The following is a 4,959-nucleotide window of genomic DNA, read 5'->3' on the forward strand; positions in this document are numbered from 1 at the left end:
GCAGAATTGGCAGCGGGTGCTGGCGATGGGTCTGGACGGGCTGGATAGTCCAAGGCTCGACGAGAAAGACCGCAGGTTGAGACACTGGGGCAGTGGCAGCCCGCGGGACAGTGTTGGCAGATTCGGCAGCGCAGATTTGTGCGGCTGCAGGTTCGTCGGGGAAAATCGGCAGCGCAGATTTTTCGACGAACATGGGCTGGACGATGGACTGTCCAGGCCAGGCAGGAAAATTTGTCGAGGGGACACGCTGACGAAACAGCGCTGGTTCAGGCACGGGGGGCAGTGTTGGAATCGGCAGCGCCGACGAAATCGGCAAAGTCGGCAGAATCGGCAGCGCAGATTTTTCGACGAACATGGGCTGGACGCTGGACTGGCCGGGCCATGCAGGAAAATTCATCGAGGGGACACGCTGACGAAACAGCGCTGGTTCAGGCACGGCGGGCAGTGTTGGAATCGGCAGCGCCGACGAAATCGGCAAAGTCGGCAGAATCGGCAGCGGGTGCTGGCGATGGGTCTGGACGGGCTGGATAGTCCAAGGCTCGACGAGAAAGACTGCTGGTTTAGACACTGGGGCAGTGGCAGCCCGCGGGACAGTGTCGGCAGATTCGGCAGCGCAGATTTGTGCGGCTGCAGGTTCGTCGGGGAAAATCGGCAGCGCAGATTTTGCGACGAACATGGGCTGGACGATGGACTGTCCAGGCCAGGCAGGAAAATTTGTCGAGGGGACACGCTGACGAAACAGCGCTGGTTCAGGCACGGCGGGCAGTGGTGGAATCGGCAGCGCCGACGAAATCGGCAAAGTCGGCAGAATCGGCAGCGCAGATTTTTCGACGAACACGGGCTGGACGGTGGACTGTCCAGGCCAGGCAGGAAAATTCGTCGAGGGGACACGCTGAGGAAACAGCGCTGGTTCAGACACGGTGGGCGCAGTGTTGGAATCGGCAGCGCCGAGAAAATCGGCAAAGTCGGCAGAATCGGCAGCAGGTGCTGGCGATGAGTCAGGACGGACTGGATAGTCCAAGGCTCGATGAGAAAGACCGCTGGTTTAGACACTGGGGCAGTGGCAGCCCGCGGGGCAGTGTCGGCAGACTCGGCAGCAGTGTCTGCCGATTCGGCAGCGTTGGCTTGTTGGCGCGGGGGGCCGATGCGAGTGGGGACTTGGGCAGCGGGCAGTGAAAGCAAGAGTTTCCCCGATGCTGCCGGGAAAAACGCTCCCCGGGATGGCCGGGTGAGATGACCCGGCGGCCCGCGACGGGTCATTCAATTCCATGCCCCGTCAACATAACTCCCGATGTACTGTTTGCTTTTTCGGAAGAAGAGATCCATCCCCCCATCCTCGGCCAGCCAAAAACGCTCCAATTAATGGCCGGGTGAGATGACCCGGCGGCCCGCGACGCGTCATTCAAATCACTGCCCTATCGGCTACAACTGCTGATGGGTGGGATTAGAGGCCTGCCATGGTGGTGAGGGGCGGCGAGGACCGTGAAAGCTAGAGTTTTTCAGAGGCTGCCGGGAAAAAGGCCCCTCGGGTGGCGGGGTGCGAGGACCAGGCGCGTCATTCAATTCTCTTCCCTATCAACTTGGCTCCCGTTGGCGGGATTGGAGGCCTACTGTTTGTTACAGGGCTAAAATCGTCAGGGGAAGAGCTGACGAAACAATGCTGGTTTGGATGCAGGGGGTAGTGTTGGAATCGGCAGCGCGGACAAAATCGGCAAAGTCGACAAAAAAGACTGTTGGTCTGGACATCGGGGCAGCGGCAGCCATGCCGACAGGGGGGGAAATCGGCAGCGCAGATTTGTGCAGCTGCAGGTTCGTCGGGGAAATCGGCAGCGCAGATTTTTCGATGAACATGGGCTGGAAGATGGACTGTCCAGGCCAGGCAGGGAAATTCGTCAAGGGGACACGCTGACGAAAGTAGGCTCGTCGGTGAAAATCGGCAGCGCAGATTTTTCGACGAACAGGGGCTGGATGCTGGACCGGCCGGGCCAGGCAGGAAAATTCGTCAGGGGGGCACGCTGACGAAAAGAGGGGCTGCCGCGTGGAAAATCGGCAGCGCAGATTTTTCGACGAACATTCGTCAGGGGGGCACGCTGACGAAAAGAGGGGCTGCCGCGTGGAAAATCGGCAGCGCAGATTTTTCGACGAACAGGGGCTGGATGCTGGACCGGCCGGGCCAGGCAGGAAAATTCGTCAGGGGGGCACGCTGACGAAAAGAGGGGCTGCCGCGTGGAAAATCGGCAGCGCAGATTTTTCGACGAACATTCGTCAGGGGGGCACGCTGAGGAAAACAGGGGCTGCCGCGTGGAAAATCGGCAGCGCAGATTTTTCGACGAACATTCGTCAGGGGGGCACGCTGAGGAAAACAGGGGCTGCCGCGTGGAAAATCGGCAGCGCAGATTTTTCGACGAACAGGGGCTGGATGCTGGACCGGCCGGGCCAGGCAGGAAAATTCGTCAGGGGGGCACGCTGACGAAAAGAGGGGCTGCCGCGTGGAAAATCGGCAGCGCAGATTTTTCGACGAACAGGGGCTGGATGCTGGACCGGCCGGGCCAGGCAGGAAAATTCGTCAGGGGGGCACGCTGACGAAAAGAGGGGCTGCCGCGTGGAAAATCGGCAGCGCAGATTTTTCGACGAACAGGGGCTGGACTGGCCGGGCCAGGCAGGAAAATTCGTCAGGGGGGCACGCTGACGAAAACAGGGGCTGCCGCGTGGAAAATCGGCAGCGCAGATTTTTCGACGAACAGGGGCTGGACTGGCCGGGCCAGGCAGGAAAATTCGTCAGGGGGGCACGCTGACGAAAGTAGGCTCGTCGTGGAAAATCAGCAGCGCAGATTTTTCGACGAACAGGGGCTGGACGCTGGACTGGGCCAGGCAGGAAAATTCGTCAGGGGGGCACGCTGACGAAAACAGGGGCTGCCGCGTGGAATGGCAGCCTACACGCAGATGCGAATTCGGCAGCGCACGATGGCTTGAGCAGGTCATGGGTTCGACTTGGCGCGATCTGAAACCTGGACGAGGGACTGTCGACGCTGGACGAGCCAGCGCGGTGGCCTGTCGTGCCCCGTTCAGGGGGGGCCTGCCGCGGAGACAGCCCTCGCGGGCTCGACAGCGCAGGCCAGCGTCCCCGACGTCGCTGGCCGCGGCAGGCGAGCTGCCGGGGTTCCCGCATTCCTACAAGAAAACGTCGTGCTTTCCACATGAAACCAATCCAGTAAAATCAGCCATATTTTTATGAGGCTGCCCACTGAATTTGGGGTCATTCCGGGCCGGTTCCTAGTTTTGCGGATTTACTCGATTTCTAATGGTAGGAAAATTAAAACAAATACTTCCCGACCTCGAAAAATTCTGGGAAAATTAATGAAGGTGGATTGGATTTTTGCCAACCTCTCTGCAAAATTTCAGCTCAAAATACCAAGAAATGAATTTTTTAGAGGGGGGGTGACAGCTGGGACCTAGTAGTGTCTCCCCCTGCCAGAGCTGCAATGACACTTATTGCTCTTTAGGGAGCCACCAGGCCGGCGCCCCTCAAAGACCACACGCGCGCGCGCGCCCGCCCGCGCTGGGCGCTGGGGCGCTGGGGCCTGAGGGCCTGGGGCCCTTGGGGGCCCTTGGGCGCTTGGGCGCGCGCGCGCGGCCCCCGCAGCCATGCCGCGCCGCGCGACGCGCGGACAGCCCCTGCTGGCTTGCTCTCTCGCCCGCGGGGGGGCTGCCTTCGGGCCCTGGCCCCCCGCGTTCTGGCCTGCCCCCTGCGGGGGAGAGGCTAGGCGCTGCAGGGGCCAGCCCGACGTCGCTGGCCGCGGCAGGCGACAGCCCCTGCTGGCTTGCTCTCTCGCCCGCGGGGGGGCTGCCTTCGGGCCCTGGCCCCCCGCGTTCTGGCCTGCCCCCCGCGTGGGAGAGGCTAGGCGCTGCAGGGGCCAGCCCGACGTCGCTGGCCGCGGCAGGCGACAGCCCCTGCTGGCTTGCTCTCTCGCCCGCGGGGGGGCTGCCTTCGGGCCCTGGCCCCCCGCGTTCTGGCCTGCCCCCCGCGTGGGAGAGGCTAGGCGCTGCAGGGGCCAGCCCGACGTCGCTGGCCGCGGCAGGCGAGCCGCCGGGGTTCCCGCATTCCTACAACAAAACGTCGTGCTTTCCACATGAAATCAATCCAGTAAAATCAGCCATATTTTTATGAGGCTGCCCACTGAATTTGGGGTCATTCCGGGCCGGTTCCTATTTTTTCCGATTTCCTCGATTTTTAATGGTAGGAAAATAAAAAAAAATACTTCCCGACCTCGAAAAATTCTGGAAAAATTAATAAAGTTGGATTGGATTTTTGCCAACCTCTGTGCAAAATTTCAGCTCAAAATACCAAGAAATGAATTTTTTAGAGGGGGGGTGACAGCTGGGACCTAGTAGTGTCTCCCCCTGCCAGAGCTTCAATGACACTTATTGCTCTTTAGGGGGGTGCCCCCTGACTGGCCATGGGGCGCGCTGGCCTGGCGCCCATAGGCCTGCCGCGGGGGATATGTGGGCTGTTGCTAAACTCGGACTAAGGTGGGGGGCCTCATGGCCCGAAGTATTGCCGGCATCGATGACCCGTTTTCCGGCCGGCGACGACCCGATTCCGGCCACCGTCTTCGGGACCCGCTCCAAGCCGTCGGGCGCGTTGGGGCTGCTTATCCGCGGCGTGGGCGTGGCATTCATTTGCCGTGCTTGTGCCAAGGTGCTGGCAGCTGCTGCGCGGCTGTCTGCTTGCCGCGACGTCACGGCGGCGGTGGCCGCTGCCCCTGCTCGCAAGTCGGAGGCCTGGCCGACGTGGCTGGTGCGGACCGCCGAGCTTGGGGATTGCGAGGAGAGCTCTACGCTGGCGTGGGCGTGGCATTAAATTGCCGTGCGCGCGCCCATGCGTTGGCTCTCCTCGCAATCCCCGACCTCGTGGCGTGACGTGCCCGCTGCCGAGGCCTGGCCTCCGTCTTGCGAGCC

The sequence above is a fragment of the Populus nigra genome, chromosome 2 (assembly GCF_951802175.1).
Source record: "Populus nigra chromosome 2, ddPopNigr1.1, whole genome shotgun sequence".
In the NCBI taxonomy this organism is placed as follows: Eukaryota; Viridiplantae; Streptophyta; class Magnoliopsida; order Malpighiales; family Salicaceae; genus Populus; species Populus nigra.